Source organism: Pipistrellus kuhlii, unplaced genomic scaffold, assembly GCF_014108245.1.
Source record: "Pipistrellus kuhlii isolate mPipKuh1 unplaced genomic scaffold, mPipKuh1.p scaffold_m20_p_5, whole genome shotgun sequence".
In the NCBI taxonomy this organism is placed as follows: domain Eukaryota; kingdom Metazoa; phylum Chordata; class Mammalia; order Chiroptera; family Vespertilionidae; genus Pipistrellus; species Pipistrellus kuhlii.
Window position 1 is genome coordinate 13,853,528 of NW_023425551.1, and position 27,354 is coordinate 13,880,881.

Consider the following 27,354-nt stretch of genomic DNA (forward strand, 5'->3'; position numbering starts at 1 on the left):
TTTTCTCAGACCCCAAAAAGCACCTCAAGCAAACACATTCCAAGTAAATGAACATTTGCTTGCTATCAAACAGAGTTTCAAAGCAAGCCACTTGGCCTCCCACCCACCACCTCCGGGCCACCTATAAGCCTCTCTTTGTAGAAAACTGGGCCACCAGTGCCCATAAAATACAACTTGTTTCTGACCACAGATACCTGTACCCTAACAATTACCTACATCATTCATCTCACACAGTGGTGAGATTCCAAAGGATAATAACATGCCTTCATGCATGGCAAAAGTATATTCAAACTGAGCGTGTGCAAAAATGGTAGGGCAGTCTCCACTAGGCAGTCCCACCAAGCCCTGAGTAGAACAACTGAAGACAGTCACAGGCACTTACTATTGTAGGAAAGGATTAAAGAAAAAGCTCTAATTCATTCTTGATTTACTCTTGCATTTTCATGGCTCTAATTAGTGTAGCCAGTACATTAGTTCTGTATCAACTGAGTAACTATCAGGAGCCTTAATCACTAATTGAGAAGAAAAATCAAGGTTATTGTAAAAGCAAATCAAATTTGGATGGCATTGGTGAATAGCGCATATGTATATTTTTAGTCGAATTGTAAAAATCAGAACATTAGAAGTTGGTTGCCATTTAAAAAGCTGGCAAATAAATTACAATACGATAATATATTGAGAGAGGCCACATTTCTAAAAGAAAAATATGCAAAAAACAAGAAATTAAATGTCGTTTTTAAATTTTTTAATTGATATTTAGAGAGAAAAAAAAGAAGGGTAGAGGGAGAAGTAGAGAGAGGGAGGTGAAGGAGAGAGAGAGAGAGAGAGAGAGAGAGAGAGAGAGAGAGAGAGAGAGAGAGAGAGAGAGGGAAACATTGATTGACAACTTCCTGCATGTCTCCCACTGGGGGTTGAGCCTGCAACCAGGCATGTTCCCTGACCAGGAATTGAACCAGTGACCTCTTGGTGCATGGGTTGACACTCAAACATTGAGCCATACCAGCTAAGCTAGAGATTAATTTATTTAAATGATGACAGAAAAGAACATCCTGGTCATTAAAAAAAACAAAAAAACACACAGGTAATTTTACATTGTCTTTAAATAAGTTCAGTCTAAATCATTAATAAGTACCACAGTTTACTTTAAAATGTTAGTCTACATCACTCCAATTTTAGAGTACCCGGAGAAGGAGATGAGGGAAGCTGGAGGAAGAGAACTGGAAAACAAGAAAAAAAAGGAGGGGTAAGGGAGGAGTACAGTAGAGAAATAAAGAAGGAGAAAAGGAAAGGAGAAGAAGAGGAGGGAAGGAGAAAACAAAGTCATCATAATTCAAAGATATACTCTCAATGAACAATGCATTTGAGGGAACCAAGAATAAATTAGGGAGAAATTTAGTAGTCTGCGTAGCATAGAATACAATGGTGAGGTTGGGGTAAATGTTATAAAGTAGAAAGATCTGATTAGAGACTAACTAGGGCTTAACTTGAAGGAGAGACAATAGGAAGGGAGACAAATGAAGAAAGACTCCTAGGCTTCTGATAGTAACCACTGAGTCAAGGCTAGCAGGAAGGTCTGAAGGAACAAAGGGAACAAAGTATTGACTGACACAGGAATTAGATTATTTCAATTTGTTATTACCAGGAAATAATCAAATGGGGATTTAATATGAGTTTAAAAAAAATGTCCTGGGCTTTAACAAAGATTATTTCATTGATTAATTTTTAGAAGAGCTCTTCTAAGCCCTTTTTTTTTTCTTTTTCTTTTTCTGAGACGAGGCCCCTAGTTACCAGACATGTACAAACGGCCTGATTTTTTAGCAAAAATCCAGCTAAGTCAGTTTATTGAGAATTCCTGCTCCCTGAAATCTGATCAACCTGGATATATGATCAAATTCCTCATCTCCCACCATCCCACCTGGTGATACCTACCTTCAGCTAGGGCAACTAGGTTCAAGCAGAATCTCTCAAGGCCCTGATGTTTCCCCACTTAGAAATTTCTACCCATTTCCACCAATCCTACTCCTTGGCTGTGAATCCCTACCTACCCAGACTATATTCAAAATTGAGCTGAGTTCTATACTGAGGTCCTCTTTTCCCCTATTACAATAGTTCCTGAATAAAAACCTTTGTACCACTTTAATGACCAGGTCTAGTTTTCTTTAATAGGTTAGGAATAGAGGTCACAACTGAAGTAATAAGTATAGAATTATAAATGGCTTATGGATGGTGCTAGCAACTAAGAGATTAAACTAACAAGGGAAGTGTAGCATAAAGAGAAGGCCTTTATGAAGCACCAAGGACAACAAACTAAAAGTTAAACTTTAAGAGATAATGACTTCTCCATTTCGACTAAGCAGCATTGGCCAAAAAGGTAGGGGGAAAATGAGATTATGAAAACGGAAAGTAGCCAAAACCAGTTTGGCTCAGTGGTAGAGCGTAGGTCTGTGGACTGAAAGGTCCCAGGTCCAATTCTGGTCAAGGGCATGTACCTGGGTTGTGGGCACATCCCTAATAGGGGGTATGCAAGAGGCAGCTGGTCGATGTTGCTCTCCCATTGACATTTCTAGCTCTTTATATCTCTCCCTTCCTCTCTGTAAAAAATCAATAAAATATATTTTTTTAAAAAGAAAAGAAAAAAGAAAAAGAAAACAGAAAGTAGCTTTTAAAGGATCTTGTTGCCAAAAGAGTATTGTTTTCAGAACAAGAAAGTTTTCCTCCAAAGCCAGAATTTCCACATGGACAGGTAATTATTATCAGAAAAGGCAAGAGTTTGAACTTCAACTCTTCAGGTATAAAGATTACTCCATAATGTGCATGGGTATATAATTTCTGACACATACTAATGCTCAAAAAAGAGAGTTTCATGAGAATAAAAATGCGTTGAGTGAATGTACATCGATTTATAATACACATTTTTTTTCTTTCTAACATGTCACCCACTTGTACAAACATAGCAATGGTAATAGGTATATCTCCTTTACATATCTTGATTTTTTTTAAACTGCTTGAAATTTTAGTTTTGCCTTAGGAATGTATATTGATGTTGACTATAGTTGAATAGCCTCAGTAAGAGAAACCATATTAACAATAAGATTGTTAGTTCCAATTTGAGAATTCCCCAAAATAATGCTTCATGGGTGGGTAACGCACTGCTCACAATGCTGAGTTCTTTGCCTCCTTTCCTCTGTGTTTTTGAAGCTGAGCAGCAATTAACCTTGGTACACTTGCCAAAACGTCCATGTGTAGATAGCCTAACACGTTCCGTCCTGACTAGGTTAAGATCGGGCCAGTTTTCTTCGCTTAGAATCCAGGCTGGCCGCTCACCAAAAAGACACGCTAACTGCAAGACCAGACCAAACAAACAAAGAGCCTGCGGATTTCATACGCAATGGTGATGAGCTCAACTATGACTCTGCAGCCTGCCATTTCTCACTAAGGTTAAGATGACTAGCTGGATAAGCGGTTTCTACATAAACAAGAGAAAGGGTAAAACCTCTTTTGGAAAACTCCCTCAATTAGCAATCACCTTCATTTAGCAACTGCACCTCCACTATGCCAGCTGCAGGGGAAATTAATTAAATTTAATAGAAGCCACAGGGGAAGTAATTAAATTTAATAGAAGGCACGGATTCCAAATGAAGATAAACTGTATTCGTAATCAGACCTACTGTGTCACCTACTCCCAGGTTTGTAAAAGCATGCGCCAAGTTGCAAACCGCCTTCCGCGGTGATCTGGAATCGCTCCCTCATCCCCACTGCAAACGCTAAAATGATGGATGCAGTCTGCTTCGAAGAGCATCCCTAATTTTTCTTAAAAAATTCTTCTTTTCAAAATAAAAAAAATCTGCACCACCGTAACATGTCGATTATGCGTAAACAAGCAGATCTGAATAGCACAGAAGCCACAGCACAGACGAGAAGTAATGAAAGGTTGGCGTGTTTGCTTGGGAAGGAAAATGAGCGGCCCATTCATCTAAATGCAGTTATGTTTCAATTTAACTAAATTACAAGGTTTGAAATTAGCAATGCTTCAAGTGCTCCCGGCTACCGCTCCCACCAGAACGCTTCATCTTTAATACCTGCTCCAGCTTGCAAATAAAACTAAGGAAAACAGTACAGGAGAATGCTCAAAACATCTTTTTAAACAAAGGCCTTTTCTAAGAACTGCAATCTTACAGTTTGTTACCCCTCGGAAAATTTAAAGCTTAAATGAGACAAAGTTAAGTAATACTTGATCCTTTTTTTTTTTTTTTTTTTTTTTTTTGCTATATGTTCCACGCGTAGTTATCTAAATGTCTTATCATGATCAAGTGTAAGCTTCTTAACAACAAGCATAATTTCAAGTCTCTTATCTCTGAGATACTTAACACAGGGCTTTGTGCACAGTGAGCATTTAGAAAATACTGATTATCCCAGTTTAATAGGTAAGCAAGCGTTGGATAGCATGACTCTCTATGAAACTGTTACTGATGTAATTAACTAAGTTATTATTATTAATAATAGGAAAAGATCAAAGGGGAGGTCGGACAATAAAGGCATGTCATTGGGCATGCTTCACGGGAAGCATGCAATTCCACACTCTCCAGAGAACCACGAGTCCATTCTCTGCAGGTGGGAAAGGGACTGGACAGAGGGGAAGATGGCCACAGCATGTGCAGGAAGTCAGGGTGGCATAGGAAGTGCTTGCCTGTCAGTCTAACCTGGGAACAAAGATCATTATCGAGAAGGGGTGGAGCCACTGCAAACTCAGGAAAATTTAGGAATATATAATCCCAAGACAAAGCAATTCTCTCTTACTGCTTTGCTCCTGCTTCCTTGCACTTGCCCATGATCCCTCCATAGCCACGTGGTCCTGGAAATTGCATGGCCCATGGCCATGAGGACCCACACACAATGGACTCCAGCTCGGAACACAAACTGACCTCGCCAGATGCTGGGCTGGACTGTGCAAATGTGGAGCAGAAACTCTGGGTGATGGCTTTGATCCTAGTTCTGCTGAAGATGAATGAGTCTTTTTCCTTGGTGGGAGGGAGGGAGGTGGGACCTTAGAAACTCAGGGGTTTAATTCCATGCAAATAAATGTCACTCATTCTCTTGGGCAAATCTCAGAAAATTCCTTTTCTTGTGATATTGCAAGAAGCCCACCCCACTGATAACAAAATCATTACCAATACTGGTTTGAACAGGCAAGCTTCTTTGAGTAGTACAAGAATGCCAAGATTTTCACCTGACCTGTGAAATAAGAAAAACTTCTATTTTGGAGTAATTTTGAAGGCTAACTGCTATGCGGTTTACTGATGCTCTTTAAGACAAAATAATAAAAGCTAATATATAACAAGCAACTACTATATGCCAAGCACCATGCTAAGAATTTTACATAGATGATTTCATTAAAAGGTCACCCAAACCCTAGGAGTTAGCTACTATTTTTTTGCTCTCATTTACAGTTCATAAAATAACAGTTTAGAAGGTTGCATAATTGCAGACCACTGCCCTAACCTGATAATCCTTTTACTGTTTACCAAACCTTACCTTTGATATGTATGTTTACTTTGCAAAAGGCAAAAATGTATAAATAAAAAGCCTGGGTGAGCCCACTTCACTAAAGGGTGAGGCCTCCACCTGACTTTCCCCCATGCCTTCCAAATTTATATTTCTTATCTAGTGTATCCATTTATGCCTTAGCCCCTTCTCCAGATTTCTGAACCCTTGCTGCTTAAAGACTGCAACCATCTTCCAGTGTGAGAAATCTAGAGCATGCTTCTTAATCATAAGAAGTGTGTACAATGCAAAACCAAAGGCCTCTTTCTGTTTAGAAATACTGGTGCCAAGCACATAAGAAAATACTCTATGACTCAAAAGACTTTCCTTTTTCACATTGTGGCAAGCACAAATGTCTTATTGATTTGGCCAGCCCCTGTGTGTTTCACCTGTAGGGCACTTACAACATTCATATTGAAATTATGTGACTCTCCTACTAGACTGTGGCCCAATCAATGGTAAAAACCACGCTATTCATGCCTGCATCAACAGGATCTGCCACATTATAGACTATAGACGCTATGATGCTTCATAAAGGTGTGTGGCCTGAAGGAAGAATCATTAATTTTTAGTACCTTGTTTCTAGATTTCTAGAGCATCAATAAATGACTGCTACTCATAATTACTAAGTCATCTGAGTTCCTGTGATTCCAGAGAGTCACATGTTCTGCAAATGCTTTTCTGGTCTTTTCATCTCATATACTCTCTTCTCTGTCAAATTAATACTCTTACTGTGTCCCCTGTACACATCCTATTATAGATCTCATAACACTTTCCCCACTTATATTCCGCACTCCCTCCTCTGGTAATCTCTAAAGACCTCATCTTATTCCTGTTTTATATTTAGCACAGAGTATGAAGCATATGAGGCACTAAATGATTACTGGAAACAAATTATGTATGTGTGCATGTTCTTATGCCATAAGAATCCAATATCTTATATGTTTAGAGTGCAGTAAGAGTAAGAAATTACAAATATCATTTACAACTTGAACTTTAATTATTAATCTAGTGCAAAAAAAAAAAAAAAAAACATAGAACATATTAACCGAGAAAATATTTAAAAGTGGCCCCCTACCAAAATATCTTGCCTTGTCAAAGTAGCAAAGATCACATCAATGTCTTGTGTTTGTTTCTTATGCCATCCCAGGTTTATAAAACAGGTTTCAATCTTTGTATTCAAGTAATTTTTAAACATAAACATGCCCATAAATCAGGAAGGAGGCTTTGCAAAATCTCATACTGCACAGAGTTGAAAACAGGCTGCTTTCAAACCCTTTAAAATCCACTTTTTTGTCTACATAACTTTGTATTATTTAAAACAAGAGGCTATTACCTATACTTTATTTCATTCGAATTCACTATTTTGGTCATTCCTGGGGTTTGATATTTACAGAACTGTTTTAATAGTTGTTTTAACAGTTGTTAAAAACTCTGTCTTAACACATCTGTAGAACCTGAAAAAAGAGCACATAGGCATTAATATTGTTAGGACAGTTCTCTCATGGTTCTGTCTAATACTTAAGGGTTGCTCCCCCCACTCCCCGAACCTCCCAAAGAAGAAGACATGAAAGAAAAAAGATAAGCCCGAGTACACTAGAAAGACTTCATAATCTGATCTTAGTTCTTCAGGTTAAAAAAAAGTCATTATACCTCATGATTTTCTGACCATTAACCAAGACTATGAATAAATACTTGTGTACAGACACTCTGTAAATTTAATAAGCAAAGAGTCACACACATTCACCTGTAAGTTATTTTTGCTTATACATTCACTGTGTGAGACGGAACTGTAGTAGCATAAAAATCAAACCAAAACTCTATAAAGAGAGAAATGGTGGAATATTGTGACAGTGGAGAAGCACGTCACCTGCTCAAACCATATTTGCTTCTAAGGATATATACACAGTTATAATGAGTGAGATCACTAGTAAGAAAGTCACCGTGAGGCATTATTGTACTTAATTTACTTGAAAATTAAAAACAAATTATCCTCTTCTCTGTAATAAGATTTTAATTTTTTCAAGCTGTTAATGAACCAATTAAACAAAACCATTTATTCTAATGCATGACAGAAACTTTGCTGTTAGAAACACATGCCAGGATAATACTTCTAACATGTACGAACAATTGCTTTACATGTGCATAACAACCACTCCTAAAGAAATGAGCTATTATCTTTTCACTGACGGTGCAAAAACAATGATGAATCAAGCTGGGGATGCCACTCGCAGGGGCACCAGATTTTACTCTTTACTCTTCACTGACATCCAATCACAGTAAATAAAATGCAGTTTCACTTAAGAATGTCTTTGGTAGAACCATAAGATTAGTTAATTTTAAAATCACTATCTTTGAATACATTCCATTTTAGTATTCTATGTGATAAAGGAAAGTGTGCATAAAACATTTCTGCTGTATATCAAAACGTCATGGAATAATGGTATCCAGGAAAAGTACTTAGGAACTAGCCACTCTTCATGAAACACTATTTTTTACTTGTCTGAATGACTGAAGACAAACTATTCAGAATTAGGTCTGACTGACATTTTGGGAAAAAGAGGGAGTGAGCCTGTCACTTCATGGAAAATAACTGACAGTATCTGTTGCCAATGATAGAAATTGAACTTTTAAGTGAAAATTAGTATCTTGAAAGTTTTATCCACCATCCTGAGCTTGACAGCTATCCAACTGTTGAAAACTTTTTCTGACATTAACAAATGTGAGTGTTTAATATTATATAATGAAATGTGTTAACATTTGGAGATCTGATTATGTTGTTTTCTAATTGACCAATGCATAATGTCGCTAAATTGGGTATGGGTAAAAAAATCTACACAAGATACAAAAGTACCAAAGTATCTTTATATAACAAAATACAAAATGTTCATCGAAAAGTTTTTGATTCCTCATTGAAACTTTTAAGATATTGCAATCTGTGATGTTTTAGTCTATCAAAGGAGACTAGCCATAATTATTTGAGAGCCTATTTAAATAGATCTCCCTTTTCTTTTATATATTCCACAGAAAGACATAACACACAAGACTGGATGCAGAAGGAGATTTTAAGAATAAAATTAAGGCCAAGACCAGTTTGGCTCAATGGATAGAGAGTCGCCTTGGGGACTGAAGAGTCCCAGGTTCAATTCCGGTCAAGGGCCTGTATCTTGGTTGCAGGCATATCCCCAGGAGCGAGTGTGCAAGAGGCAGCTGATGAATGACTCTCTCTCATTGATGTTTCTAACTCTCTATCTCTCTCCATTCCTCTCTGTACAAAATCATTAAAATATATACATTTTTTAATTAAAAAATAAAAAAATTAAAAATCTTGCTGTCATCTATTAAATTAGACATTAAAGAGAATTGTAAAATATGTAAAGAAACGTCAGTTTTCTCACTTTTGGTGGGAAATGTATGTTTTCCCCTACAAAAGTATGTTAACATCTAATATATTTTTTAATTGTTTTTTAAACTTCTCCACTTTAATTTCTTATATGGTAAATACCACTAGACATGACCCACATACACAAAAGTTCTACAGGATCCTCAATAATTGTTAAAATCATAAATGAGTTTAGCCCAAAGTTTGAGAACTAATTACCTAAACCTGGGGTCAGCAAACTGTGGCTCGAGAGCCACATGCGGCTCTTTGGCCCCTTGAGTGTGGCTCTTCCACAAAATACCATGGCCTGGGCGAGTCTATTTTGAAGAAGTGGCATTAGAAGAAGCTTAACTTTAAAAAATTTGGCTCTCAAAATAAATTTCAATCATTGTACTGTTAATATTTGGCTCTGTTAAATACTAATAATACGTTAACAATACTAGTTAGTAATACTAATAACTAATAATACTGTTAAAACTAGTCAATTATTAATAGTTGACTAAAGAGTTTGCTAACCATTGACCTAAACTAAAGGCTTATTATCTACTTTCTAGCATGATTCTCAATATAATTTTTACCAAATCCCTAATAAAATTAAAATACGTTTTATCTATGAGCACTTAAGAAAGTCTATAATATGCCAAGCCCATATTAATTGCTCCATATTAAATGATACAAGATGAAAGTGCTTAGTTCTTGCCCACAAGTTGCTTATAGTTTCACAGGGGGTGCCCTAATCATCCCAGGACCATTGTGGAGAGAGCATGTGGCAGCTTGAGCCACTCAAAGTCTTCAATGCTGCTCTATCAGTTCAGAATGCTTGTTACTATTAATAGTTCAAGTGCCAACATCAACCTCTGCCTTTATTTCCTGTGGGCTTTTGTTTGTTTGGGTCTCACTTCACTTTTTTTGGATTTCCCAACTCTTATATAAAAGGCTCCCCTTTTGCTGAAACGGTTTGGCTCAGTGGTAGAGCGTCAGTCTGCGGCCGGAAAGGTCCCAGGTTCAATTCCGGTCAAGGGCATGTACCTGAGTTGCAGGCACATCCCCAGTAGGGGGTGTGCAAGAGGCAGCTGGTCGATATTTTTCTCTCATCGACATTTCTAGCTCTCTATATCTCTCCCTTCCTCTCTGTAAAAAAAATCAATAAAATATATTTAAAAATAAATAAATAAATAAATAAATAAATACCCCCCCTTTTAAATATACAAGGCCATCCACCCTTCTTTTCACTTAAAGGATACGTTTGGTATAACCTCAGATCACTTTTCTCTTTTCCTGAGTTAATATCTTGCTTGTTATTGATGCTGTCTTTACTACCAAGGAGTGTTGTAGGGATTCACTGTATTTTTTTTTTATGAGCTTAAGATTTTAAAAACTTTCAAATAGATGACATTATATATCTAAAAAACTAAGATTTTATCTGGAGAAAATATTACAAAGCTTACTTTCTTTAGTTCAAATTCTACATCTACCATGAAACCATCCACACAAAAATCAGACACAAGATCTCTTACTGAGTGCCCATTTCCAACACCTACTAAAAATAAATAAATCACAGCAAAATTCAGAGCTGATCATGATTAGTCAAAACCTTATTCTTTCACTGATTAACACTAGGGAGTAACAGAAACAATGAAAACAGACTATAGAGAAATGACCAACTTCTGTCACTGAGAAAATTAATTGGAGCACACACTGTAATGCCTGTTGTTCACTGCTATGTAGGTCTCCGGTATTGGCTGAGAAACAACCTAAATGGATTCTGGAGAAGGTTACATGCTGCTCTTCCCCAAACGACACCGAATTCCTATTAACTCTTCCACTACCTAGTCAGCATGATGTGGTTAAGAATAAAAACTGTGCAATCACAGGGGCTTTGGTTCAAAGTTCAGTGTGACGCTGAGCACTTAACTTCCTTAATCATATTTTCTCAGACATTAAAAAAAAAAAAATCCACAGAAAAGACCTTCCATTTCTTTGCCTCTGAATGGAAGTCAGAATTACTTCCACACGAAGATAGGATTGAACATATGAACTATCCTGCTCTGACAGGAGTGCAAGGTTGGGGTTCACTGCAGAGGGGCTGACTCAACCAACTGCCTGTACTCTCAGTTCCAGCCCCATCCATCCTTTGCTGATCTCCCAACCTTAGACAAGTAGGTAAATTTCAGCTTCCAGTCCTTCATGCATGAAGAATCAGGTTATCCACTTTGATGGGTGTTATGAGGTCAATTGAGCTAATTATTATATAGGCCTAAGTGCAAATCTGAGCAAAGGATAAGCCCTGAATAAATGTTAGCTAGTGTACTATTATTTCCAGGTTGCCTTTAGAGTGTTTTTTCTATGGTTCATTTACTTTCAATTTATAATTTAACAAAAACAGGCAAGCATCTCACAAAACGCTCCTACATAAATTGCTTTGAATGAAACCCATATACTGTGATACAGCTGGGCAGAGGAATATACCATGTGCAAAAACAATAACGGTCTTATAAACTTCCTTTTATAATAAGTAATAAAATTTTACAATTTGGGATCTATTCAAGCTCTAGTGTGGTGCTTCTCTGCATAAGAATCATCTGAAGAGATTTTTAAAAATACAATGCATACTGAGGATCCAACCTAGCACGCTGAAAACTCCTCCGCAGGGAAGAGCTTTATCCCGCCTTCCCTCTATGAACTGTATTTCAAGGTAACCAAATAGCCCTAGCAGATAAAACAGTTCTATATAAAATAACTCTGGAAAATATATAGAGAAGGAACAATATAATTATGAAATCTTCATTTTGCAACTTAGAATAAGGCAATGGTCATCAATGAATGACAAAGCCATTAGGCATAAAGTTAATAAGTAATCCTATAATAAAACAATTACGCTTTAACTATCCAAAGCAACCTGTCAATCTTATATACCTTCTTGAGATACAATGGAATAAAAGTACATGGGAGAAGGGAACAGGAAAGAAGGAGGGGCTTAGGGATGGGCAGAGAAGAAAAAGAGAAAGACAGGGAGAGAGGGAGGAAGAGAGGAAACAGAGGTAAGAGAGAGGCCCGAAGAGGAAAGAGGATACTGGAGAGCAGGAAGGAGAGGATGGGAAGAGTAAGTGAGGGTGAGAGAAAAGAGAGTATGATTGAAGCACAAAAGGCAAAGAAACTAGAGTCCAATTCCCGAGTGTCATGGATCCTGAAACTTATCAAGTTCCTGTCCTTTAGTAACGAGGCACCCATTTCCTTATAACAAATTATGTTTGTTCAAGATAGCCAAAGCCAGTTCTATTACTTACAATCTTCCGAGTTTTGAATTACAAGTAGAATTCAGATAACAGAAGAGGTATATATTTTATTTTCTAACTTAAAGCACTGCAACAGTCAAAGGAAATATTTCAGATTGATTATTGTAAGAACTTCTAAATGACTTTTGTCACTTTCCAAAATGAATGCAATCAGTGATTTATCACATTCTGAAACAATTCATTCTAAGGAATATAAGTTTGGACAAGAACTTAATTAAAAAAAAAAAAAAAAAGTAAATAACCACCCCAAAAATAAAAAAGGCAGAATATCTGCTTAAGACAAACAAATTCTCTGAAAGTTCAGAAATATAAATCTGGATTAATAAAAAGGAGGGAGAAAGGGAGGGGGGGAAAGGAAAGGGAAGGGGAGGGAGGAAGAATAAGAGTAAGGCAGGGGCCAAAACCGGTTTGGCTCAGTGGATAGAGCATCGGCCTGCTGACTGAAGGGTCCCGGGTTCGATTCAGGTCAAGGGCATGTGCTTTGGGTGCCTGCACATCCCCAGTGGGGGGCGTGCAAGAGGCGGTTGATCGATGACTCTCATCGATGTTTCTAACTATCTCTCTTCCTTCCTCTCTGTAAAAAATCAAATATAGATAGATAGATAGATAGATAGATAGATAGATGATATAGATATAGATATAGATATAGATATAGATATAGATATAGATATAGATATAGATATAGATATAGATATAGATATAGATATAGATATATGATATGTGTGTGTATGTATGTGTGTGTGTGTGAATATATATATATATATATATATATATATTTTTTTTTTTTTTTTTTTTTTTTAAGAGGAAGGCAGGGAAAATTCAAGTTCAGATGCTGTTTAACAAACTTGGACAAATCGAAAAGGATTATCTAAACAGTATAGACTTGTGCAGTGATAATAAAATGTCTCAAATGAAATAGGTTCTAGACCAGGCTCTGATTAGCATCCATGTGGTCCTGAAGAAATCATTTTTCTGTTCCCCTTACATATCAGATGAACTAGAGTCTGGGGGCGGGAAGGAGGGGGCTCTGTGAGGATTAAGTGTAGCCCTGGACATGAAAGCCTTTGGACAAGAACTGATCTCAAAGTAGAAAATATTTTAAAAGTCAATAGTCTAAACAAGATTGAAGACAGACAGAGTATTGGTGTAAAATAAACTATTCTAGTAAGTAACTCAAGCTTAGTTTTCTCAGTTCCTAATTGACAGGCTAATTATATCTATCAGGAAAATAATAAAACATAATTTGTATAAAATAATTTTGTGATTCAGCCTTTGTTAATTTGGACAGGTGTTGCCAACAATTCATCTACATTAGCAAGTTTTTACTGCAATGCTATTGAACTGCATGGGAAAAGGATTAAATGAATCCTAAATGGATATATTTGCTCATTTGGAATTTCACTATAATTTCTTAACATTAAGTATACTAATTTTCTTCTCAGCCTCATGCCAATTCTCTGCTCTGTGACCTCGAAAGCAGGGGTTCTGCAGGTAGGAAATGGCCATTCCTACTTTGGCTCTCAGAATTTGGAAACCAGCTCAGCTTCCAATATCTAACTAATAAAATAGTAACATGCTAATTGACTGTACCTTCCTAACACCCACCAGTCAATCAGGAGTATGGAAATTAACCTAACAAAGATGGCAGGCTAATTTGCATACACAGTAGCTGAGCAGCTGGGGACAGGGCAGGACATAGGCATTCTGCACAGCCCAGCCACTCCAGGCTTCTGGGCAGGGTGGGAAGGCAGAAAGGCAGCTCAGGGCCAGAGTGTAAAGGTGGCTCTGACCAGAGCCAAGGCGGTGCCAGCAGCCAGGGAAACAAGGGCCCATTCTTCCATGAATCTTTATTCATGCATTGGGCCACTAGTTAAAAATAATAAAAAAACAAACAAAAACTATTCATCAGTATATGAAACCACTGGACAAGTATCCTGACTCCAGAATCAAATTCCAGCTGCTCCACTGATTTCAGGATGTGATTTGAGGCAAGTTACTGAACATTTCTGAGCCTCCCCTCTGTTACAGGGGAGAGCAAGAGTAACTACTGGTATCTCCTGGGGCTAGTAAACAATTTGAAAGTGATGATGGAGGCAAAGCACTCAGCACAATGTCAGGCACAGAGTCAGCTTGGACATACATGTGTGGTCATCAGCACAGAGTCCCGGGGTACCAGGGTCCATCTCAGGAAGGTTAGAACATGAGTGCATAGCAAACTATTACAAGCTTACTCACTCTATCTGTCCAAAGTAATGACTAAAGGAAGGGCAAAGATATGCAAGTCCTTTTAGGGGAAAAGAAAGTAATTATTGGTGGTTGTATGGTTAGGGTTCTCCAAAGAAAAAGCCAACAGGGACATATAATACATATTATATACATATACAGGGTATCCCAAAAATGTATACACACTTTAACAACTGACAGCTCAATTTTGAAAATCAAATGAAGTTTAATAAACATTGCCTTTATAGTTATTCAAGGTGCGTATATACTTTTTTGGGACACCATACACACACACACACACACACACACACACAGGATAAATACATATGTATATGAAAAATATATATATGAAATACATATATAGGCAAACTTACAAAAATTGGCTCATACAATTATGGAAGCCAAAAGTCCCTGATCTGTCATCTGCAAGCTAGAGAAGCAGGAAAGCCAGTGAAATACTTCAGTCCAAGTGTGAAGGCCTAGGGAAGCTAATGGGATAACTTTCAGTCTGAGTTTTAAAGCTCGAGAATTGGGGGTCAATGGTGTGCCAGTAAGTCCTGGACTTCCAACTTGTTGAGTAGGAAGGCTCAAGAACCATGTGTGAGAGCAGGAGAAGATGGGTGCCTCAGCTCAAGCAGAAGGCAAATGTGTCCTTAAAGACTTTTTTGTGTCATGGGAACCTAAAAGGATTGGATGATGCACACCAGCATTGGAGAGGGTGGTCTTCGTTATGCAGTATACCAATGCAGATGCTAATCTTGTCTGCAAACAGCCTCACAGACACACCCAGAAATGCTTTACCAGCTGCTGGGCATATCCTTAGCTCAGGCAAGCAGATGAATAAAATTAACCATCCCTGTGTTGTTTGTCCAGTACAGTACAGAATGAGAGAACTCTTTCATCCTAGAGATGGTTATCAGGTACCTAGCCAGAAATGTCCAGAGACAATTTATAGAGCAACCAACATACCTTTGAACATCTAATTCCCCACGCTCTCGGAATGGCTCACCCAGGAGCCATCTAATCTATAACATAATCCCTGGCATGGACCTAGTCATTGAAATAAGTTAATGAAAAGAGAGAATCAGATCATTATTTCAAATTAAACATCATAAGTCAGTTTCTGTTCAGTTTGCTAATGATGAATCAGTCTGCTAAACAGCTAAAATCAAAATGTTAAACCTATAAAACTTAAGACTCAGCAGTGGAATAGGAAATCATCAATGATCTGAGACTCTGTAAGGCCCTGACAATTCGTCAGATCACATCTATTTACCAACAAACAAACTTAAAATACCTCCTATGTGCCAGAGACTGAGAGGACAAAGACAACATCCCTGACTTCACCATCTAGTCAGAGGCAGAAGTCCAAATGAACTTGAATATAAGGAGAACAGTCTTATGGCAAGTTCATACAAAGAGGTATGGAAGAGAAAAATTACTTCAGATTCAATAAATAAGATGTTTGTAAGAATCTGGATCCCCTGAGAGTTAGCAATAAAAAAAAAAAAATGGGTAGATTTTTCTCAGGAGTAAGCAACAGAATACAAAATACTCTTCTCATTGGAACACAAAATAACACAAGACGGAAGCCCAAGTACCACAAAAAATCTTTGAAGTTAGGCCATCCATACATTATGGAAGACCAACTGTAATAATGATATCCTAAACCAAAGGGAGATTATGTAATTTAAAGCTGAGGTACCATGCATTGATAATTTATATACATAACTAAAAGAAAGAGGTCCTGGACTTTTACTATTCTGTACTACTGACAACTGACTGAGTCTTTTCTGTTTTTGAATGAACATTAAATCAGATTCAAATTCTTACTTGCATCTGACACAGAAAAAATAAATGCTCTTCATTATGTCTTTGTTTGTATACATAGGAAGGTAGAAGACGATTCATATACTTTATATACAGTTTTACATTTTGTTTCTAAAAGTAAACTTAATATTAAAGAAAACCTTAAAATTAATTTCCCAAGATATTTCTAGTTCTCTTTCTTAAAGACCTGTGCTTCAATAAGAACTCCCAACCCACCCCTGCAATCCAAATTCTATTTGGTCCTGCAGTGAAGTCAAATATAAGATCCTGACATCAATTTGTTGCCATGGAAATAATTGAGATGTCAGTGTTTTTGCATGATGACTGTACCATATGAACAGATGGGCTGACAAAGGGGGGGAAAATCTTTGCAAATATCTTTCTAATAATTAACCAGTATCAGGTATTATTTTAAATTTACATTATTTTTAAAACTTGAGTGAGATCAATTTGAACAGCACAAAATACAACTAATTTCAACTTCTGAAGTTTTATTGAGGAAAACATTTTCAATTATACAAACAGAAGGGCTTGCTGAATCGCTTTATGCTGCACAAAAATATATATAGCCAAGTTTAGAATAAATCAGATTTGACAAATTGCAAAACTCTATTCCACTCAGACAAGCAGTGACAATGTTAGATGAATGAAGAGACAGGATCAGTCCTTTATCTTTCTTCCACCGCCTTATTGAACACATTTCCTTGTGAGGGAACCTGAACTTGGCTAAATAACTCATATGGCTAATGATTTACAATATACTTGTGCTATAAAAATGTTTGTCAGGGCCTATGTTTGCCACTGTCCTAGGAATTTGTCCCAGAAATTTGGCTATTTGAGAACAAAATAAAATTCCTTTCTGAAACCTCCACAGCACTTAGCCATATCTCCTGGACTAAGCTGAATTAATAATCATCTGTGCATTCACTTACAGGTGTTTTTCTCAACAAAACAGGCTGGGAGATTATGTGGATGGGCATATATACTGCACCATGAAGACTAGGACTGCCACTCTCCTGATCTTCACAAGGTATTTTCATTTGTAACCTCTTACTCCATCCACCCACTGTGAGCTCTTTTTATCCAAACATGAAAAAGCTGTTCTTCCCCGGTGTGGGCTAATTGCACCATCTGTTTAGCCACAGTACTATTAATGTTAACTCCTCACAAGTACTGCCCTCAAACACCTCATGCTGTCAAATGGACAAGTGGTGGACAAGGCAAGAAACCAGTCTCCTGATTTTGTATTCTCCACTTTCTCTACTGAGCCAACACTGTGGTCTCCACAGGGATTGCAGCATTTAGGCATTTTTCTCCATTCACCTGGATGGTGTGAGCTGTGAAATGGACAATAATAACAATGACCAATTTCCTTCCTGCCACCAAAACCCCAAATTGGAAAAGATGTCTCATTGCACCAAGTTCCACCTTGGAGGAAAATCATACAGGCCACCTTCACACCATCCAAGTTCTGTGTATAGACTTTGAAAAGATGGCTTTAAAATTTTGTACCTAGAGCTTTTTATTAAAAGACTAGAGGCCAGGCGCATAAAATTTGTGCAGGGGGACAGGGCCCTCAGCCTGCACCCTCTCCAATCCAGGACCCGTTGGGGTATGTCCGACTACCTGTCTACCAGACAACCCTCTCACAATCCTGGACTGCTGGCTCCTAATCACTCACCTGCCTGCCGATTATGTATGTGTTACATGGCTTAACCATGGCTTGAAAATCATGAAGAATGTCTTTCTCCTTAGAAAATAAGTAATTGTGAAGGGTGAATATAGCCCATTAAGTCACTCACAGAATTCAAATGATTATAAATTATTCACTTAAAAGAAACAAACAACAATACACCTCATTTAATGGAGACACAACTGCAGCTGATAAAAATGATGTGGAAAAATCTTGGCCATTGAAGATGCTGAACTTCTACAAGGAATGATAGAACCATCAAACTTCAATTCCTGCACTTTTTCCTTCTCTAAGGTCAAATGAATCAAAGAGGCAGGTAATATCTGTCAAAGTTTATATCAACTTATAACTGCTTACCTACATATTTATTTTGAAGGTTAGAAAAGTAAGCTCCTCAATATGAGGTCAGGCATAAAACAGCAAACACTTAGAAGCATAAATATAAAAATACTTTCTTAAAATATTGCAATTTGCAGGCACTTTTAACAAAAAAAAAATGGTTAAAGGAAAAATGCAACTGCAGAGAAATTGTTTCTAAAAAGTCTTTCATACTAATCTCTTTTCATTTCTTGTAATGGACCAATTTAATCAAAATGTTTCTCTTCAGCACACAGACCTGTGTTTTGTCCAGAGTTGTTAGGGAAAAAAACAAACATATTTATGCACTTTTAGTATAAATAAAATATGTGTAAGTAGCTTGAAGAAGAAAAAAAACATTGTCTTTTATCATTATTTTTTACATATAGGAAATCCAGATCTCCTAATGAAAATCATCAGATGTTGGGACACCATTGAGGTATAAAGTAATAAATAGAAGCTATAAAAATGCATTGAAATGGCACTTAAATACACTTGTCTAACAAGTCCCCTTAGGGGGGAAACTGCATTAAATTAAATGCTTTGCAAATGCACCAATTTTGAAAAGGGAATGCAACTGCTTACAAAAATTCTAACACATATTGACCTTTTTTCCAAATTTTAAGATGAAAGCACTTGACCATTACTAACCCAATCAAGAGCATAAACTTAATACTGGGAAGACTAAATGACTAATAAAGGATAAGTCAAATTTGCCTTAAGAAGCAGGAAAAGGGAAGGAGAGAAGAAAACAAGACCAACCCATGACACTCTGAAGTGAGAATAGGCTAATCCTTACTGTTTCAGCTTTCTTGAGATGTAATTCGTATATCATAAAATTCATGTTTTAAAGTGTACAAATCCGTGGTTTTTGGTATATTCATAACTGAGAAACAATCAGCTACCAGCAGTCATTCCTCACAATCTCCACACTACACTCCAGGTAACTACTGATCTATTTTCTGTCTCTATAGATTAATCTGTTTTACACATTGCTTATAACTGAGATCAGTATAGTATATGTCCTAGTATGACTGGTTACTTTCACTTAGCATAATGTTTTTGGGCTCATCCATGTAGTGGCATTTATGAGTATTCAATGGCCTATTATTATGAATATGCCAGCTAACATTTACTTTTAATGACAGTTTCAGGAGATTTGCCATTTTTCTAATGTCTGGCCTCTGCAAAAATAAAGTGGAGGCGGAGGGTGAGAAAAGAATGTGTGTCCTAAAAGGATGAATAAAAAAAAAATCTATAGCAGCAATCTCCAATAGAAATAGAATTAGATCCATATATGTAATTCTATATTTTTCAGTTAACTATATTTTAAAAATTAAAAGGTAGATGATACTAATTTTAATGTTTTATTTAAGCCAAAATATTCTCAATCTCCATATGCAATCAATATAAAATCTAGATTTTTTGCATTCTTTTTCTTCATATCAAATTCACTATATAACTTACATTTTTCACAGATTTCAGTTTGGACTAGACACATTTTAAGGGCTCAAAAGACACATGTGATTAGTTGCTGTCATCTGGACAGCAGAGATTTAGAGTGAGCAACAGAAGCCGGTCATCAGAGAAAATGGAATGGTTAGAAAGGATAAGGAACAAGAAGCATGAAATAAAACAAGTAGAAAATGGAAGAATATGGGGGGAGGAGGCAGATTTTAACCTATTAAATATTTTTTTGTGTCTCTAATCTGTGGTACCTATCACTCATGGCAGAGTTAACTGAATAACTGGGCTATTGAGGGGACATAAAGAACTGTACAACATATGCCTGTCCTCAGCACGGCACTCCTCTGGTAGCCGCTAGCATGCTATTCCCAGGGATAATGATTATGAATTAGACCTCTGCTTTCTTTAATGTTGCATATCTGTGATGTACAGTAGCATCACCCCTTTCCCCCATCTGCAGCAATACATTCAAAAATCCTTAGTGGATGCCTGAATCCTCAAATAATACTGAGTCTTATGTATACTATGTTTTGTGTTTTTTTCTTATTTAAAAAAGATAAAACAACCCACCAAAACATTGCCAGTTTACAGGAGTGGGAATAACAGAGGTCACAAAAGTTATGGATGGAAACTTTTTCTAGGGTTTGATTTTTATGCTGAAAAAGGCCTTGGGAATTTGTCATGAGTGGGCGTTATGTATTAAAAGGCCTTGTGCAAAGCAAAGCATATATAACCTTCAAATAAGAAATCAAACACAATTTGTATTTTCCAGCAAAAGCAGTTAATAAAGAGTGAAAGAAGGGCTGCCATGCCCAGTGGACACCACAGAGAGGTAGTGATGGGGTAGAAAAGCTCGCCTTTTAAAAATGTCTTCAAATACAAAGTCATGGAATTACAATTAAAAAAAAGATTATGAAGCAGAATTTTTATTAATATAAGGCAGCTTATTTATCAATAAAAGCTAAAAAATAATTGTCTGATATTTGGCATTAATTCCATAAGTTCAGATTTTAAATTCAAATTCCGTGTGTTACTATTATGAGGGTATAAAAAATCCCATTTTAATGAGAAATTAATTGAAAGACTAAAAGCAGCATGACCTGTGAAAAGACAGCTGTTGTTATAAAATATCTGGGTTCCAAGCACAACCAAAAATATTCATATACCATGTTTCAAAACAACTGTAAACATTCCACAACCTTCTTTTTATCTTATCTCTAAAAATACAATGAAGTTGCCCAGGTGAAGTTTGTTTGTTTCCAGGCACTCGTTCATATTAACAATTGTCAGGGCCAACAACATAATTTGATGAAAGCAAAATAAAAATTCAGGAGTCTTGTTCAAGAATCAGGAAAAACTTTTTTTTACCTTCCTCCTGCAATGTCTCAGCCTGCCATAATTCTTACTTGGTAACTAATGTCAAGCTCTCTTGTGTAGGGCAATTACAGACTCTCACATGTGCATGGGGCCTTGCACTTAAACTCAGTAAGTAGGAGGTACACACTGGATTCACCCCTCCTCACACCAGAACCCCAGCTCCAGGGCAGAGGGCAAAGTCACACTATTGGGCAGGGACAAGAAATATAAATATATATAACGAACCCACCCAAAGAGGGTGGGAGGCAATGGGTGATGGTCCACATAGGAGGTGAGTGTTTAACATACAATCTCTCTGGTAGTCCCACTGGGCTTCATTTACAAATGAAAAAATAGTTTTAATCAAAGATATTACTAATACAATTTCAAGACAGCATCAGAAGGCATTAAACCCTAAGTGTGTGAGGTCTTCAGAATTTGGGGCCTTGTGTGACTGACTACACTGTGTGCCTGCCCATGAATCAAGCCCTGACAATTGTGACTCAGACTAATAGGAAAAAATTACTGAATTTTCTTTTTTAATCAGGCACTGCCAGTTTACTTGGTTAAATCTGTCTTTGTAATATCTACCCCCAAGTCTTTGTCAATGTCACAATTACAAATAGGAGAAATTTAACAAGAAGAAAAATACACTGGATATACAATATCTTATCTACTAATTCATGTCAGACAATCCATTTAACTGCAATGCAAGTTATTCTTGAAATTTAAGAGAATAGTATTCACAAAAATGTCCAAGATGTATCAAAAAAAATAGGTTCTTTAAATCTACAAAAAAAAAAAAATAATAATTAAATTGAAGGGCTTCCTATGCAATGTACAAGGGAATCCTATTGGCCCCAAAGTAACAACTGGCAGTAGATGCAAGGCCTTTGAAATGCATAAAATGGTCAGAAATTATTAAAATTTTAAAAAAATCTTTGATAATCAAGGTGACTAGAAATATAGGAATTAGGTTCCTTAGTAACAACTAGGGAGGGGAATAATAAGTATAATCAGATATATAGACATTTAAAATAAATTATTTTTAATAGGGGGTGGGGATAACTAATAATGATTTTATGAGTACAGAGGGAAGGGAATATGGTTCATCTAACAAACAACTAAATATGCAATTAAAATGAATCCATTAGAAAAGGTTCAGTACACTTAAAAGCGATGCACACAGTGCTTTCTTTGAGCTACCGTATTTAACATACATAAAATTTAAATAAAATCTATAATAATAAAAGCATAATATACCAATTAGACCGGACGACCTTCCGGAAGAAGCCAGGGCTGCGAGGGAAGCCTGGGTCCCGGGTGCCTGCCAGCGGCCAGAGGAAAACCCAGGTCTCAGGTATCAGAGGGCAGCTGGTGCCAGCAGCTGGGGGGAGGAAAGCCTACTCTTGAACAAATTTTGTGCAATTGGGCCTCTAGTTTAGAATAAAATTATACAAATTAAATATCAGGGGGATTAAAGTTGAGGATGAACTAAGTAAGACTCCTAAAGAATACTAAAATAACGAAAGAAGCTTTCAAATTACGTTTTGGGTAAAGAAAACAAAGAAAAGTGATGCTCACATCAGGCAAATAATGTATCGTTAATAATGGCAAATCCTATTTGGTTTGGAGAAGGTAAGATACAAGGAGAAGGAGATGGGGGTAGAAGGACTAGGCAGGGAAAGGACTGGGAGGAGAAGGGGAAAAAAAGATAAGAAAGTAAACTCTGCACATAGATGAGAATTCTATAAAATAACAAATGACCTCTTCAGGTAAGTTTAAGTACCCATTCCCCAAAGAGTGACATCCCACCATAAGAAGTGTTGCAGGTTCATTTTCTTAAAAACACTTTGCCTAAGGCAGTGGTTCTCAACCTTTCTAATGCCTCGACCCTTTAATACAGTTGCTCATGTTGTGGTGACCCCCAAACATAAAATTATTTCTGTTGCTAATTTTGCTACTGTCGCAACCCACAGGTTGCCTAAGACCATCAGAAAACACAGATATTTACATTATAACTCATTAACAGTAGCAAAATTAGCAACAAAAATAATTTTATCGTTGGAGTTCACCACAACATAAGGAACTGTATTCGCAGCATTAGAAAGGTTGAGAACCACTGGCCTAAGGTCACTGCTGACTTTCACATCACCCAGGCAATTCACATGTTCAGCCCTCACTCTTCTTGATGTTTCAGCTGAATTCAGCAGTGATGACCACTCCCTCCTCTGCACATTCTTGGTCTCCACAATGTATACCTACTAGTTTCTTCCAACTTTTCTGGCCGCTCCCACGTTTCCTTCGCAGATTCAGTGTCTTCTCATTGACTACTGATGGCTGGAATTTCCCATCAGTATCGATAGCTTCAATTACAAGCTAATGAAGATGGCTCATTAAGTCCTCTAATTGGAACATTTCCTTTGCGCGTTAGACCTATATATCCAACCACCTCATTGATCTCTCAACTTGTCTGTCACAAGACAACAAACACCTATCAATATCCAAGCTTATGATCTACATCCCCATTCTCACTTTCAAATGTGGACCTCTTCTGGGGGTCTATCTCTCAGGCATGCCTCCTTCTCAATCAGATATAAAAGCCAGAAAGGCTCAGCACCCAGGATACATTTTTTTTTTCATAAAAAAAATGTTTGATTGATTTTTAGAGAGAAGATGTAAGGGGGATGGAGAGGTAGAAACACCGATGAGGGAGGAATATCATTGATCGGGGCTTCCTGCATGCCCCCTACACTTAAGAGCAAGCCTGCAACCCAAGCATGTGCCTGAAAGAGAATTGAACAGGTGACCTCTTGATTCCTGGGTCAGCACTCAACTGCTGAGCCACACCAGCCAGGCCCAAGATACATTCCTGACTCCACCTTCTCTCTAATCCCCCATCTGATCCATCACCAAATCTTGAGTTTGACCTTCCTTTTTCTCACATCCATCCCTTTCTCTCTATATGCTCCACACTAACTAGTTACCAACTTCTCTCACTGGAGCAGTAACCTCAGGTCCCACTCTCCCTGAGCCATTCCGCTTGCATTCTGCTTCCTACACTGTAGGCAGAATAACTTTTTGAAACAGAAATGCAATGTTAGCACCACCACCTTTCTTATTTCAATCTTTTGACTTTTTTTTTTTTTTTTAATGCAGGGGCTTTATTATAATCAGGATTATTCCTGAAGTTAAAAATTGATAAAGTCATTCAGGAAAACATTTCACCTCTAATGGCCTAGATCCCACAGAGACAGTTAAAGTCCATAAAATATGCACCTTGGGAAATAGCCTGGTGCTCCCGGCTGCCAAACTAAGAATTATCAAGGATGCATCTTAATTTCTGGAGTGGATGGTGCGGTGGTCCACACAGCTCTGACCAGCACTGCCTTCTGTCAGCGTCCTCTCTGAGATTCCTGCTCCAGGTGCCCCAGGGCAGTGCTGCCTACCACATCTGCATCTCCAGATGCCAGCCTCGGAGTATACCAGCATCTCAGAGATTATGAAATAGCTCACGCGGGTCTGACCAAGTCTCTATCACTTACCAGTCGGCAGCCATGGATTTGATTATGGCATCGGAGAGGCTGGCTCACAGCACACACTGCTGCTTTGCAGCAATCACCACTTTGGCGAGTGGGACGGCCAGGGACACCTCCTCTCCAAAAGCCTCTGCTCTGGAAGATTGTAACATCCGAGTACAAGAGGCCTTGGCTTTCAGAAAAGTGGGGCACTCAGTACAGCCGTGGGCCAGAGAGCAGTCTGGGCAGCTGTGGGCAGGAAACACAGCAGACAGCAGGACAGTGTGACATGCCCAAGAGTTCACCGGCCCAGGCAAAGGTCAACTCAGGCAGAACGGATTCTGGGCAGCTAGCTTTTCCCATTCAAATGGAATGTGGTGTTTCTACCTTTCTCCAGGCAGACAAAGGCAGGTTTTCATCTAGTCTTTGTACGCATTCAAGGGGTAGTGTTCCAGAATTAGCTCTGTCTGCTTGGCCACCATGGCAGTGCTCACTTCCAGAACTCAAACCTCTAGAGCTGTTTTTAAGGGCTTCCTATTGTTTGTGCTCAACCTGGGCATCACTCCGGCCACACATTCCCCCAAGCCGCACTCTGTGAACTCCAGCCCCTTCAGCCACAGTCTCTGAGATGTTCCCTCCAACTGCAATGCTTTGCCTTCTTTCGGTTCATATTTCTTCACTTCTCCCAGTTCATAGTTCTTCACCAAATTTAGTCAGGAACTAAATTTGCTCATGTTCAGTATCCTATGTCTGTCTACCAGTTAACATAATTCCTGGCAATTAGCAAACATTGGAATCTTGACATTGGACAAGACTTTTTTTTTTTTTTTAATTTGTGCTTGAGACATCAGGATAAAATAATTTGGAATTCACAGATTCTAGGAATATTAACAGGATAATATTTCTATGTTGACTAAACATATATGCAAAACACACACACTATCTTGAGCAAAATTTCAGACTGGTAGCATCCTACAAACCTTGAATTTCAAGCTTTTAGTTAACTTGACTCTTCAGCAGGAATTTAGGAGGACCCTCACTAACTGCCTGTCAGCACCACAACTCATCGTTTCTTATCATGGAAAGTATTTCAAGCAGTGTAATTTGTCTCTTTTTTCTAGTGCTCAGGTTTATATTACTGTTGAACCTACTGTCTTTGCACAAAATTTCATGAGTACAGAAGTGTTCCAGAATCTATTTACAGGAAAGGATTCTCCAGCAAACCCACCAGGAATTCCATGACTTCTGTGAGCAGCATACAAGCCTCTTCACTGGTCATTCATTTATAGACACGTCAACACCGCCAGCCCCACCCAAAAGAGACGGCTAGCTGTTCCATTTTATTTCATCTTTCACCTGCTATTTAGTACTTTACTTGAATCAGAGATTTTTTTCCCCACCCAGCCCTTTAAAAAGTTAAAATGTTTCTATTTCAATCAGAAATAAATGTCTAAAATCTATGGATGACCAAATAAACACTGCCTCAGGCTGGGGTGATTCAACATACCCTTTCAATACCCAAAAAAATAAAGTCTTGATGCATCTGATTTCATCAACACAGTGTATAAGTTTTGTTTTGTTTTGTTTTTTCCCCACAGAAGTTCCCTTTGATAAATAAACCTCACAACTTTGAAACAAGGTAGTTAGTTGATAGCAATGATAAATGCACTGCTCACAGTTGTAGAAAAGTAAGATCACAGTATCATGGCAAGAGTAACAAAACCAGACCAGTATCTAACCTTGAAAACAAAGTACTGACCACTATAAATGCGTGATTTCCTCTACTTATGTTATCTAGCTAGAAAGCATCTATTATTCTATCAAGAAAGAAAAGGTTATCTTTTGTACTTAGCGGTAGATCTCTATGCCAAGGGAAGTTGATATTATAAATACTAAATAAGGTAAGAATACACACCAGGAGTATTTACTCCTGACAGGTTTACTCAACTTCCAATAACTGGAAAATGCCTCCAAAATAATTTATATTCTGATCAGGAAAGCCACTTCAAATCCAATGGAAGAATATGCTGACCATTTTTTTATAGGGCTCTTACTTATTAATGCCCTAGAGTAGCTTTAAGAAGATGCTCTGCCAAACCGGTTTGGCTCAGTGGATAGAGCATCGGCCTGCAGACTGAAAGATCCTGGGTTTGATTCCGGTCAAGGGCATGTACCTTGGTTTCGGGCACATCCCCAGTAGGAGGAGTGCAAGAGGCAGCTGGTAGATGTTTCTCTCTCATCGATGTTTCTAACTCTCTATCCCTCTCCCTTCCTCTCTGTAAAAACTCAATAAAAATAAAAATTAAAATTAAAAATATATATATATATTATATATATAATATTATATATAATATATATATATATATATATATATATATATATATATATATAAAAGATGTTCTAACACAAGGGTTAAGGACAGGGGAAGAAACAGAGCATTAAACCATAAAATATATTAGTATCTTTGTCTCCAAAAAATAAACATTTAGGTGCTCCTAGTTATATTTTTATTTTAACACAGTTATTTAGATCAGTACCTGTGATGCACAGAATAATGTGTGCCCATCCCCCCAAAAAAGAATTCCAATCCCTGAAGATTATGATGTTAGGTTGGGTGATAGAAAAATTAAGGTTGCAGATGGGGTTGAGATTGCTAATCAGTTGACTTTGAGATGGAGAGATTATCCTAGT

General features: G+C 37.6%; 1 protein-coding gene across 7 annotated transcripts in view; it reads right to left on the reverse strand.

Moving 5' to 3' along the window:
• The window catches only part of PTPRK (protein tyrosine phosphatase receptor type K), a 452,587-nt gene that overhangs the window by 373,709 nt on the left and 51,524 nt on the right, over positions 1 to 27,354 (reverse strand). The window lies entirely within an intron of this gene.